This window comes from Canis lupus, chromosome 38 (assembly GCF_011100685.1).
Source record: "Canis lupus familiaris isolate Mischka breed German Shepherd chromosome 38, alternate assembly UU_Cfam_GSD_1.0, whole genome shotgun sequence".
Taxonomy (NCBI): domain Eukaryota; kingdom Metazoa; phylum Chordata; class Mammalia; order Carnivora; family Canidae; genus Canis; species Canis lupus.
In genome coordinates this window covers 22,944,479-22,958,374 of record NC_049259.1, presented here as the reverse complement: position 1 = coordinate 22,958,374, position 13,896 = coordinate 22,944,479, and the positions used below count along the sequence as shown (strand labels likewise).

Sequence of the window (13,896 nt, the reverse complement as noted above, 5' to 3'; positions counted from 1 at the left end):
GCAGCCAGGGGGTGCTGCGGAGGCTGCCAGGACGCGGAGAAGGCCTGGGTCCGGCGGGGGCCTGGAGACAGGGCAACTGTCGAAGGGACCGAGGTGTCCGCTCACCTCTTCTCCCTGTGGCAGCCGGCCCTCACCTGCCTCACCTGCCGGGCTCCTGGGGCCGCCACACGGGATCCATCCCCAGGGGCCCCCTTCCGCTTGAGGGCATCATCCAGGCGAGAAGCTCCAAGCATTCTTGCAGACAGGCAGGTGCTGCAGGACCGCCCAGGGGGCAAGGGTAGGACGGACAAGGGGGGCTCCGGGCGAGCCCTCTGCTCCCGCCACCAGGGGGCAGGACGCCCCAGCACTGGCCGGCGTCTCCACCCCTACCCTTCCCGACAACCCCCCCCACCAGCCCTCTCCTTTTAACGGGGTGTCCGACTCTGGGTCTCGGCTCAGGTCATGACCCTGAGGTCCCGAGATTGACCTGCTTGGGCCCGAGCTCAGTGGGGCGTCAGCCTGAGATGCTCCCTCTGCGCCGCGGGCCCCCCCCCCCCGCCCCCACGCTCTACAAAAGAAAAAAAAACTGCCAATCCGAAAACAACCCAACAGGTCTCATGTCAGCAACATCAAATGGTCCCATCTAATATTTACTAGCGGGCAGCCAGGGCGGCGCAGCAGTTTAGCGCCGCCTGCAGCCCAGGGCCTGATCCTGGGGTCCTGGGATGGAGCCCCCCCGTCGGGCTCCCTGCATGGAGCCTGCTTCTCCCTCTGCCTGTGTCTCTGCCTCTCTCTCTCTCTCTCTCTGTGTCTCTCATGAATAAATAAATAAGTAAAATCTTTAATAATAATAATATTTATTAGCAATGAAGTATCAGCCACCCTGAGAGCACGAGCCACATGGGTGACACCCTGAGCCACAGCCCTTCACCCTGCAGGGAGCGCCCCGCAGGCACAGCCCAGCTTCCCTCTCACAGCAAGGGCATCCCGGCCTCCCCGCTCCCCCGGGGACCCCTGGTTTGGGAGCCCTTGCCCGGCTCCTGAGTGGCCCCTTCTAGGCTCTGAGATTTGGGGCAAAGCAGCTGAAGTCTCTGGTTTCCACTCCTTTCACCGCAAAGAGGGTGGAGGCCGGGCCTGTGGAGGGGTGTGGGGTGGGGGGCCGTGGGCTGCGGGTCGCTCTCCTCCTGCCTGTCCTCCCCCTCCCTGCACCCCCAGGCGCCCCTGCCCCAGGAGGGTGCTCAGGGATCCTCCCGCCTGTCTGGCTCTGGCTCTCACCCCGCCACCCTCTCTCCTCACCTCTGCCCTCTGCAGCGCCCAGCATCAGCTCCGCCTGCTCCCCTCACCTGCCCCCTTCACAGAGTCACCCCCGGCCTCCCTCCAGCCCCGTGTCTGAGTGGGCGCCAGGCCCCACCAGTCCTGCCTTTGGGGGCGTCTCTCAGTCCCAATCAAGCAGCCTTAAGTCCAGCCGCAGGTTCTCGGTGGGTCCCCCAGGGAGCACTGCAGTGACCTGCCCCCCCCCCCGTGCCCTGCACCCCTCAGCTGGCCCGGCCTGTATCCCAATGCTCCCCGGAACCCTCCAGTGGGTCCCAGGGCCCCGGGAGCTTCCTGACGGAGCCTTCAAGGCCCTTCCCGCCTGATTCTACCCTGGGGGTCGCGGCCCCTTCTTGTGGCCCTTGTCCCTAAGTACCCCATCTGGCAGCGGCCAGGTTAGGTCGCCTGCGACCCACGACTGCGCCCCCAAGGGCTCCTGCACTTCCTCCGCCTGCGAGCGGCTGCAAGGGGCTCAGCACCTGCTGCTCCTGCTCCTGCTAGCTGGGCGCCCTAGTTACCTTCAGGCTGCCCCCGCCCCCACTCTCTGCCTCAGGCTGTCCCAGCCATCGCCCCTGCCGCCCATGTCCCTCGTCCCGCACATGGTGACACAGAGCACCATTTCCTGTCGTTAGCCTGACAGATGAGGCCTACGTGTTATCCACATGTTGGGCCACAGCCGAGGGCCCTATCCCCAACCTCCCCACTAGTGTCCCCTCGGGTCCCTGCCTCGCTGGAGCTCTGCCCTTCTTTTCATTTCCCCAGGGCTCCATCTCCTCCCTAAGGAGGCAGGAAACCCTCCCATTGCACGGTCCGGACTACGCGGGATGGAGCGTGTGGAGTCTGTAAAGCCCTCATGCCCTCATAAGATTTTACTATTATCCTACTTTGCAGATGAAGGAAAGTATCTCCTGAATTCGAGAAAGCAGGGCGGGGGGGGGGGGGGGGGCCGTGGCCCTTCCCTCGCCCTGCCTCTCCGATGCCCCAGGGCTCGATGCCACTCAACCAGCCTCCGCCCCCCACCTCCCCTCCAGGGTAAGGGACTTGTGAGGTACCACGGACTATGGCCCCAGAGTTGGAGGAGGCTTCCAATCCCCTCTCCTTCATCCCACCTGCTCCTCATTCCCAAGAGGAGGTTCCTCCCAAACCCCTTCAACCTGCCGAGGGATGCCCAAGACCAGGCTCCCCAGGGACTCCCTTCGGCCCTCTGCCCTCCAGCTTGCCCCCAGCCGGGGGGGGGGGGTGCCTCCAGGCAGCTGGCGGGCTTCTCAAAGCCAGGATGGCCAGGCTCCAGGAGACAAGGGTTTGGGTGGGGAGGCCAGTGAGCCACTGAGCGGTCACCAGATCTGCCAGTGGGGCCAAACAGGTGGGACCTGTTCCTTAGGGTCCCAGGGACCCGTGGGGCTCCCTCCCTGAAGGAGGATGGGGCCGATGAGATCCCAGCCCAGGGCCCCCCCACTTCCTTATCTGTGGTCTCAGAAGTTGCACTGGCTGCGGTGGGGGGAAGGGCTGGGCCTTGAGGGGGTGCAGGCTCCCAGAGGGCAGGGGGCGGGGGGGGGCAGAGGAGAACGCCCCCATGCCTGGGCCCCCTCCAGGGGTCGCTGCAGCTGCCCCCTCCCTCTGGAAGGACCCTGCCCACCCTCCCAAACAAGAGACCATTTTCTGAACTGATTTGGGACCTGTATCTTGTTTATTTGTGTCCTCTGCGGCAGCCTGGCTACGTATTTCTTAAGACAGCTCCCCCGCCCCCAGGTCCCTTCCCTGTGCGTGACTTGCTTCATCCCTGGGAGACCCTTTCTCCCAGCTTCCATCCAAGTTTTCACTTTGGAACCGTCGGGGCCACTGACAGGGTCTCCCCATCAGCCTTTGCTCTGGGTGAAGAGCTGCCTTTTCCGTAGCTTCCCTCAGCCCTCCTCCATCACGCTCCCCAGATACTCTCTAGCGAGGGACCAGATGGGGAAACTGAGGCCCACAGTGGGGGGCCTTCATGCCAGGAATCCAGGGTCCGCCGTGGGAGGTCGACCCCTCTCCCACGGTTCAGGGTTAGTCAGCTCTGGCCCTGGGCTCCTGCCTAGACCCCCCAGACCACCCTGGGGCCTGGTGCTCCTTGAGTGACGGAGGACAAGAGGCTAAGCTTGGGAGGCCGGAGAAGCCGGGACAGGAGGGCGCGGGCAGGGGAAGCGGCTGACCCACCTCGAAGCCCCGATCGCAGCTGGGACAGAGTCTGGGGTCACCCGGGTCTGCCGGCCTCCCCAGCACCAGCACCTGCTGTCCTCCCTCGGCCCTCCCGGCGTCCCCTGCGCAGCCCACCCAGCTCCTCTCAGTCCTTGGATGGGCCGTGCTTCCTTCGCCCACAGCTCCCGGCAGACAAGGGGGCCGCCTCGGGAAGCCCTGTCCCCCTCCCCCCAGCCTCCTCCTAGGCCTCCGCTGAGAGGCCACTTTCCCCGGGAGGCCTCTGCAGACGTGCCCCCCGCCCCGTGTGGGTCGCCCCACCGTGCCACGAGCCGGGCCCCGCCCGCAGCAGGGTCGCCCGTGCTCCGGGACGGAGGTGGGCAGTGTCACCGCCTGCACTGCATGTGTGCAGCCCAGACGCAGCAGGTGAGCCAACCGCTCAGGAGGAGCCCCGGGCAGGTGACCACCTCTTACCCGAGGGCCACAGGACGCACGTGCTGGGAGGCCCTCGGGTCATCGCAGGGGCTTCCCCGGCTCCCCCAAGAGGAAGCAAGGCCTGGGAGTCACTTCCCTCTGACCATGCAGCTGGTCGGTAGCACATGTGATTTTCGATCAGAGTCAGAACACGAATCCTGACTTCTTCCCCCAAGATCCTATGCTGACCTGGGGTCGTGAAGGGCCAGCCGGTATAGGGCCAACCTTGGACGTGACCCCCGGAGCTTGTACCCTGGCCACGCACGGCCACAGCCCAGGGCACGGCCCCACCCTGAGGTCTCCAGAGCCCCTTGGCCTCGCAGCGGCTGGCCCAGAACCACGCCAGCGAGTACAGCTGGGGATCCCACGGCCCCCGGGGGGCTCAGGGTGTCACGGGAACTTCCTCCCAGGCCCCCCAGCCTCTGCTCACTGAGACACCAAAGGTGGACCCCTCTGTCTCATCAGGATCGTTCCACTCCCTGACCCCTCCCCTTGGCCTAGCAATACCTTCCCCCCAGGAAGTGCTTCCTGTTGCATCTAAATGTACGTACTGCTGTCCAATCAGTCCGTCCTCATCGTTACCCCCGGTGGAGCCAGAGACCCAAGGTACCCTGTCCTTACGATGCATGTTTAGGGAACTGAGCCCTCGATCCCCTTGCCTCCTCGGGGCTCCTGGTTCCGCCTACAGAGAACCACCCCGACCCTCACGCGGGGAAGTCTGAGGGGCCCCCATCACCAGGAGGGAGCCCCCCTATCCACCCCCACTGTCCCGCTTACTCCTAACCACCGCCCCCATTTGAAGACCAGCATGGGGCGGTGGAGGAGGTGGGGGGCATGAAGACACATTAGACATGTCGAGATTCTAGATGGATCTAGAACGAGGTGCGGAGGCGGCTGCCGCCCCTGCCTCCCCGTCGCAGTGGCCAAGGGCCTGGGTGCAGCCGGGGGGCTTCTCTCTCCAACAGGGGACGTGTGAGGGGACCTCCAGCGGCAGAAGGACACACCAGAGAGGAAGGGGGTGCCCTGAGCGAGGAAGACCAGAATGTGGGGCCAGAGGGGGGAGCCCTGGGTGGGGTGAGGGGTGGAGGGCCCTGTGCCATTCTGACAGAAGGGAAACATCACGGAAGTGAACGTCCGACGATGACACTCGCGGGCGAGCGAACCAGGGTCAGCACCGCCCCCACCTGAGGGAGTTGCCCCCCGACCCCGCGCCCCACCCCAGGTCTTGGGGTCCTGGTGGGCCCTCTGTCTCTTCCCTGTTTAGACCGCCTGCTTCCAAAAGATGCCCAGGCCCAGATGAGCAGGGCAGGCCCAGGCGTCCCCGCAGACCCCACACAGACGCGGGCTGTGGGCGGGAAGGCCAGAGCAGGCGTCTCCGAGGACTCGGGGTCAACAGAGAGCTCTGGAGCCTGGCCGGGGGTGCTGGGTTTCTCTCTCCAGCCACGCAGAATCGGTGGCAGGAGTGGGGCCGGCGGGCCAGTGGGAAATGGAAGGAGGCAGGCTCACGCCGCCAGCAGTCAGGGGAGGTCAAGGTGACTTTCGGAGGTTCTTTCTAGATCCAGAATCCTCTCTAAGGATTCGAGGTCCCTAGAATCGAGACCCTGTCGCCGTTGTCCACCCCGCTCCCTGCCCTACCACTCCCGCAGCTCCTTCCCAGGGGAGGTGGGCACCTTCAGGGGCGCGAGTCTCCCGAGTGAAGCCAAGAGACGGAGAGTAAGCCCCAGCCACCCCAGGAGAAACCCTCCACCTAGAGGCAACAGGCCTCCTCTTGGTCGCCGCCTGGCCACCCGAACCCACCGTGTCACCCCTCAGAGCCGGCCTGAGAACCAGAGCAACGAGAACTGCCCCCGCTGCCTCTCAGGCTGTGACGCGGGTGCACTGGGCAGATGCAAGGGACGGTCCCACAGGGCCCCGGCTGCCTGAGCTGGGCAGGCTGGGTTCGAGGGTTCTGCAGCCCCCCTGCCCCCCTCCAGTGTGCTCGGCTCAGCCGTGGGGCGGGGTCCCGGGCCCCCGAGGTGGGGTGGGGTGGGGTGGGCTACGGAGCCGTGCTCAAGTGACCAGCAGAGGAGGAGGAGGCCGTGTCCGTGGTTAACGAATAAGCGGCTCGGTCTGGGGCAGCGGGACATTACCCGCCCCAGGGCTACATTCACATTCTCGAGGTCACAACAAGTGCAAACTTGTTATAACCTGTGTTGGAGCAGCAGGGGGCAGCGAGGGCAAGGGGGGCGGCGGCTGGCGGAGGGGTGCACCGGCGACGGGGTGGGGTGGGGTGCGGGCAGGCGTGCAGGTGCATATGCACGTGGGTGGCCCGAGGACCACGGCGGGCCCCGGCTGGGCCTGCTGGGTCTGGGCGCATCCGCTCCAGCGTGCGTCGGGCCCTGTGTGTGGGGCTGCATAGATGAGTGTGTGCCTGTGTGTCCCTGCATATATGAGCCCGCGGAGGAGGAGCAGGGGCGGGAGCCGCGGCCCAGGCCCGGCATGTGGAACCCAGGAGTGGGTGCTGGGCGCGCCCCTTCCCCTTCGCTGGCCTCACAGAACCCGCATTCCAGCTCCGTCCACAGACTGCACCCCCACCCCGTCCGTGAGCCGGGACCTCTCCCCACCAGCGCCCATCTCCCTGGCCTGGCCGGGACAGGGCAGTGGGGGGTCGCCTCCTGCCCATCCCCCCTGGCCCCGGGCCCACTCCCCCGCGCTCTCTTGGCCCTCCGGACACGGACACGGGGCGGGTGGGGGTGGGGGTGGGGGGAGGCTTTGAAAGCAGGTGACTGTTTGGGGGAACTCAGGGACAGAGCCCCCATTGTGCCCGCCCCAGAGCCGCCTCAATGGAGCTCTGCGGCACAAAGGGGCTTTGACAATGGGCAGCCCATTAGTATGCAGAGCCTGCCCCTCAGCCCTCTCCCTGTCCCACAGCCCAGAGGAGGGAGCTGGGGGCTGCTGGCCTGCCTGTGGAGGCAGGGGGTGGGGCAGCGCCCAGACCTGAGAGAGGTTAGCCCATAGGGGCTCCCCGAGGGAGCCTAGCCAGGGGCCCCCAAACCAGCCACCGGCCACACGGGCCCTGGCAAGTGGAAAAAGCCACAGGGACTGGTGGCGATGGAGGCGGAGGGGCTGCGGGGCCAGGCCGGGCCTGGAACGAAGCAGGTGGACAGTCTGAGCCCACCCACCTCGTGCCTCAGGTTTACCTCCACCCCCGGGACTTGTGTGGGCAGCAGAGGAGAGCAGAGCCGTGCACGGCCACGGGGCGCAGACCTGGAGTGTGCTCGGGGCTCGGGGCGTCGAGCAAGGGGGTGCCTGCAGCCTGCCTCAGGGGAGTGTGGCCAGGACTAGCTCTCCGCCCCCCCATGCAAGATGCGGGTCGTGTGCCTGCCCCGACCTCCCCCTCCAACGCTGGGGAAGAGGCTCCTCTCCTCCCACCCAGGGCACCCCGGCGCCCTCCTCCACCCACCACACCATCTGTGCCCGCAGGGGTCTCTGGGCCCAGGTACTGGGCCACTGCCCCAGGGCACCTCGGCTGGGGGGTTGGGGGCAGTGCAGGGGCTGAGGAGCCCGGAACGGGAAGGGGCAGCGGCCAGGACAGGACGAGCAGGGCTCCCGCACCACGTGAGAGGCAGTGTTGCCCAATCAAGACTTCCTCTGGTCGGGGCCAGAAACCCCCAGGAGAAGGGGCTGAGGCCACTTTACAGAACTGCCCGCCACGAGGCAGGACAGAGGAGATCTTGGGGCTGGCTCACTTTCTCCACTTTTCAGCTGCGCTGATGGCCAGAGGCCCTCCAGGTCTGCCCTAGAGGCTTCCTGCTGTACCCCAGGGCCGGGGCGCTGGCTTGCCATTGCTGGGGGGGAGGGAAGGCCTGCTTCCTTCTCCGGTCAGGACACTGGTTCAGCACCCCACCCCACCCCTGCTCCCCAAGGAGTCTGGGGAGGCCGAGGGGCGGGGGACATAGGGCTAGGAGTTAGAACTCCTAGGTTCAGGGCCAGCAATCCTGTTAACCTTCCCAGGACCTTGGCCAAGTCCCTTTCCTTCCTGGCCCAGGAAGCCCCCCCGGGAGGATCACCTGGGCCGCTTCCCGCCTACATGGCCCAGGGAATTCAGGGGCAAGGCTCTGGGATGAAGGGCTCACGCGCATGGTGCAGCACCACACTAGAATCACGTCAAGTAATCTCCAACAACTCTAAAAAAATAGGCACTTTCTAAAAGCCCCATTTTATAGATGAGAAAACAGAGATGTGGATGATTTGCCCAAGATCACATAGCTAGTGAGCGGGCCCCATGTGTTAAACCACCCCGTACTGATCCCCATACTGAACCCCCACCCCATAGTGATCTCCCATTCCATAGTGATCCCTCCACCTCCTACTGATCCCTCCTACCCTGTACTGATCCCCCCATACTGATCCCCCACCCCATACTGATCCCCCATACTGATCCTCCCTATACTGATTCCCTCACCCCGTAGGATCCCCCCACCTCCCACTGATCCCCTGCCCCGTAGGATCCCCCCACCTCCTACTGATCCCCCCCACCTCGTAGGATCCCCCCTGCCTCGTAGGATCCCCCCACCTCCTACTGATCCCCCCACCCCATAGGATCCCCCCAGTGAGAATGCTCAAAGGAGCCCGGGCAGCTGAAGGAGATCAGTCAGGACACCTGCTTGGCTGCGGGTCTTTTGAAACTATTGTCTGAAGTTCCTCTGGACTAGCGCTTCTCAAAGTGTGGTCCAGGGACCCTGGGGGTTCCTGAGACCCTCTCAGAGGCTCGCTGGGGTCAGAACTGTCTTCCTAACAACGCTAAACGGGATTTGCTTCGCTGGCGCTCATTGTCTCGTGAGCGTTCAGTGGAGTTAGAGGCTGCGTGACACAGGATATGGCAGCAGGTGGGACACAGACGCAGACCTGAGGCATCGTCTGTCTGCCGCTCGGACGCACGTCCAAAAGACTTGTGAAAACGTGAGACGCCGCCACCCTTCTCACCAAAGGCGTCGTTTCTTCGTTTTTAAAAACACAGCTATTTTTCATTGACAACGTATTGTTCATGTTGACATGCGAGGGGGTTTGGGGTTGCTTTCCAACGAACCAAGAGATTATTTTCAGCCTCCTCGGTTTTCATTTCTAACGTAGCAATAAATCCAACTCAAAGAAACAAAAGCTCCCCGCAGCCCGCAGTGATTTCTGGGCGTGTGCTGGGGTCCCCACATGAAGAGGCTGGCGAAGCGCTGCCCTGGGGGCCGTCGGACCAGCTCGCCCCGCTGGCCACTTGCCCTCGTCCTGTTCATCAGAGTGTCACCAGGCAGGTCTAGCAGCCCGGTGGCCTGTGGAGTCAGCCCCAGGGAGAATGTACCCCGACCCCGGGAGGTGCCCCCACAGGTCTGCCAACCCGCAAGCCCCCGCACCAAGTGTGCGCCCCAGTGGGCTACACTGGCGCCTCTGACCTTCACCCCTGACCTTCGCCCCGTCCCCACCCCGGGCGCCCACCAATAAGCCCAGCATCAGCACATCCAGGAGGGAGAAGAGGAAGGCTCAGCGCACCCCTGCATGAGGTTTTGTGTTTGGGCCGACCGTGCTTAACGGACTGGAGACTGGGGGTTCTGGGGTCTGCTGCTCGGACTCTCAGGGTGAAGCCGTCTCCAGGACGGGGCCGTCAGCAGGAGAGGGGCTTATTCTGAACTTCCCTGGAGAGACGAATAGGAGGTCTTACACTCATGCACCCCACTCCCAGACACGTCAGGTCCTCCCCCCAGAATCAGCATCCAGAGGGGCTTCCTGCCCAGGCTGCAGCGGCTCAGAGGCCACTCTGTTCCCAGGAGCTGAGGGGTCCAGGGAGGGAAGAGATGCCTTCACCTCAGGGGGTCCGAAAGCTGCAGGGCTGCGGGAGCCCGCATGGCCCCATCCCAGGGCAGCCCCCGTGCAACGAAGGACGCAGGACGTTCTCTCCCGACATCACCATCGCGTTGGGCATCGGGGCAAAGTAGCAGACACGAGTGACAAAGGGGAAGCCGAATGCTGAGGAGCAGGGCACCAGAGGACGGGGCGGTCGGGAAACGAGGCAGGGGCTGTTCGGGGAGATGGGACGGGAGGGGTCCCCGAGAGGGTCCAGAGAGAAGAGGGGTGGCTTGGGGACCACCATGGACACATCCTGCCCCCCCCAGAACAAGGTCTGGATAGGGCAAGACTTCAGTAAAGTGTCTTGGAGACCATGAAGGGGAGTGTCCATCTGAAAACCCACAGGGGTGTCTGGGTTGGAAAAGGGACCGGACAAAACGGGTGCCTGGTGGTGACAACTCCAGGGGCGATTCCACGGTGAAGGGAGGGAGCCAAGGAGAGAGAGGCTGGAGTCAGGGAGGCCGTTAGGGAGGCTGTGGGGGCACCCAGGGCACCCAGACGGATGGGGAAGGAGCAGGGGGTGGGGGAAGAGGAGGAGGTGAGCCCAAGAGGAGGGGAACGAGAGCCCAGAGGGACAGGCAGGTCCCTGGGCCGGGCGAGGGTGGGGTGGGGGCAGAGAAGCCGGTGCCGGGCTGGGAGAAGTTGCTCCCAACGGGCAAGCAGGTGGTTTTAGGGAAGCTCGACAGTTCACTTCTCACTCCTCGGACCTAGGCTGACGGCAAGGATGTCTGCGTGGGGCAGGGAAAGGAGCCACGGAGCCGACACGCAGGCCGCACGATGGCCCAGCCATAGCGGGGAGGGCTGCTTGGTCACTCCTCCGGAAAGGCGGAGGGACAGGGACCAGACCTGACCTCGACCCTCCACCCGACCGCAGAAGAACCAGGGGCCGGGCCGGGCTGGCGGGGGGAGCCCTCGCGGCCGGGCCAGAGAGTGGAGGCAGCACACGGCAAGCACGCTTTTTAGGTGCTAAGCACTGTTCCAAGCCCTTTACCCATTCTGACTCTTATTCCCCAATGGCTATGGGGCCCCTGGAAGGATGAGGAACCCAGGGAGGGGGAGGTGAGTGGTAGCACCGCCCGGGACCCAGCAAGTCTGGCTCCGAGGCCATGCCCTTCAGCGCCCCGCGGCCTCCCAGGCGGCGCCCGAGCAGGGGCAGCCCGGGGACAGCGCGCTCAAGGGGCTGCCGGCGAACTGCCCTGTCGCTGCCCTGTCTTCCCGGGCCCATCCAGCATCCCGGCTCCCCACAGAGGCTGTTGCGATGGGCCTGGGGGCTCGGGGGCTGGGTTTTTGTTCCAGAAGGTGGTCTCCTGCTCTCTCCCAATCTCTCCTTTTCTGGGATGTGCCTCCTGAAGCCTAACCCAAGTCCCGCTGGCGGCTGCCCAGCCCTCCGCCCGGGCCTTCTGCCCCTGGAACAACGTCCCGAGGGGCCAGACGTGCTCCGGCCTGCTCCGAGCCCCAGCTCCGGGCCACACCGGTCCGTTCCCACTTCTCCTCGCATTCCAGAGCCAGCGGCTCCTCTCTCCCCACCGCCCCAAATCCAGCCCCCCGCCGCCTGACACCCACAGGACACTTCTTCCCACAATCCCTTTCTCTTTGCCCTTTCAAGGTTCTGGTGGGGGAGGGGCCGGAGAGGGGCCGTGGCCACTTGTGGATGTGAAACTGGATGAAGGAAGAAAAGCACCGAACTGAGCAGGTGGGAGAGCGGGGGTGAGGGGGTCGGCCGGCAAGGCTCAGGTTCCAGGAGCTGCCCCCACAACCACCCTGCCCGGGCACCAGACGCCGGGAGTCCACTCTCTTCCTGCAGGTCCGTCCCTGTGGCCTCCCTGCCCCTGCCAGGGCCTCACCGCTACCCTGGACAGCGTGGCCTCAGCCTGGACGGTGGCACTGACCAGTCAGGCAAGAGAAGAATCTAGGCCGGCTGGGGGGGGGGGGAGGCGAGGGGGGGGACAGTGGAAGCTTTCTCCTTCCGTCCTACATAACCCTTGGCAGGAACGTTGGGGGCTCCAGGCCCCGTGTCTCCTTCCCTCCCCATCAACGCCAGGGGGCTCGGCCTATCTTCCACCTCGTATGCAGACACAGCGTCTTGCCAGGAGGCCCAAGAGGCCTTTTCTCCTCTGAGGAAGTGGGTCTTTCCGCATGACTCACCCCCAGGGCCCTAAGCCTGTCATCCCACCTGTCCCGGGATGACCCTAGAGGACTTGGTCTGAGCCCACCAGATCCGAGCGTCCCTGGGGGAGGACAGGGAAGGACGTCCCTGGGTCATCTGCAAGGCCCTTCCCTTATGGCCCAAGCCAGAGCAGTCGGGGCTCTAAGTGAGCAGGTGCAGGTAGGAGCCCCATGCACCGCTCAGTGGGGCACAGGGAAGAGGGGGATGCCAGTGGGCAGGCAACTAACCCTCCCATCCGAACACGACTGATCGTGGCCTGGATGTGGGCCAGATGTTGGGAAGACAGGGCTTTTTCTCCCCAGCGTAGGGGGCAGCAGTGGGATCCTGCATTAGAACCACGGAAGGAATGGGCCCATAACCCTGCCCTGCCCACCCCCCACCCCTCACCCCTCCATTCCATGGAGTCATTGCCATTTGATACCCACTGAGACAAGTTGGCTGCTCGGGCTCGGCTGGGGGGTGGGGGGTGGGGGACAGCTCAGAAAACAGCAGCTCCTTTCAGGACCCAGGCTGGCAAGGGCTTTGGGAGGCTGGACTGGCCCAGATCACCCCCCAACACCCCCACTCTCCCTCCCTCGCCACCACCACCAAAGGACAGAGGGGCGGGGAAAAGAGAGTTGGCACTGCCTGGGCCATGCCTATTCCTCCGCAGACCAGCCCTGGCCCCTCTCCCTGGCATGATGCCTCCCTCCCCCTCCCTCACTTCCTGCTCCCTGAAGAACCAGTGAGGAGCCAGGACACCTGTTTCCTTCTACCCTGGGTCCCCCGTACCCAGCCGACACCCCAAAGAATAAGCAGACCCTGCCCCTCCGCACAGGACTGTGTCCACCACCGTGCCAAGAGCATGGTCAGAAAGTCATAGAGATTAGGGAGACGGTTTGGGGATGGAGCCCAATGGAACTCAGTGGCCACCGCTGGCCCCTCCTCCGTCCGGCTGATCCCTTGACAGCCTCCAGGCCTGCTGATGGCCCTCCTCGCACTTGGGCTCCAAGTCTCCCATCTCCTTCTCCCTCCCACCCCGAACTCCTTGAAGCAGTCCCGGTGGGGAAAAAACCTCAAACACCACAGCTAAGGCAGACTGGCCAAAAAATCTTTAGCCAGGATTTGTATTGATAAGCAACGGAATCAGGCTTTGAGCCCTGGCCTGAGCCTTTGGCCCCTCAGGTCCAGATTTGGGCCCTGGTTCTCCGCCACCCCCACTTCCCATCTGCCTCACTCTGCAGTGCTTCACAAGTGCCCAGAGGCCCTGCTCCCACCCTGCCCGGTTGTGTCCTGCTCCATCCCAGGGCTCAGTTCTCTGCCCCCAAATCCGGAAGCTGCAACCCTCCTCTTGCTCCTAGCCCAGTGCCCGGTGCCTGGTGCTCGTGGCAGTTCCTCGGGTGGGGGGGAAGAAGTGGGATGGGGAAGGGCTTCTCCATCTGGAGGGGGAACGTTTCAGAGCCCAGTCTGGCCTGCAGCGCTCTTCCTAGGGATCTTTACTGTGAGATGGTTGGGGAAGGGGGTGGTGAGAGCTGGGGAAGGAGGGGCGAGACGTGGGGAAGGGGGAGCTGGGGGAGCTGGGAGAGCCGGGCCAGTGGGGGCCGGGGGGGTGGGGGGGGGGGGGGGGGGGGGTCCCAGGCACACCAGGCTACAGCGCTTCCTAGCCAAGCTGGATGTGTCTGTCTTCCCATCTGTGAACTTGTGATCAGTGGGTGTCACTAAGTGAGTGCCGCTGTGTGGGGAGGGGGCACCGGGCTGGCAGGGCAGTGGGAGTAACCTAATGATCCTGGGAAGAGGGGGGCGTCTGGAGTGGCTGCGTGGGGGTGCAGGGTCATATGTGTGCGGTGGGGGGGAGGTCACTGTGTTCCTTGAGAGGGCCCCGGTGGGATGCCAGGTCAGCCTAGTAGGGAGGGCATCCGGGCGGCCCCCTGCTTAGCCTAAGG

General features: G+C 64.7%; 1 protein-coding gene across 2 annotated transcripts in view; it reads right to left on the bottom strand.

Moving 5' to 3' along the window:
- The window catches only part of KCNJ10 (potassium inwardly rectifying channel subfamily J member 10), a 28,886-nt gene that overhangs the window by 14,625 nt on the left and 365 nt on the right, over nt 1-13,896 (bottom strand). The gene's annotated exons all lie outside the window — the stretch shown is intronic.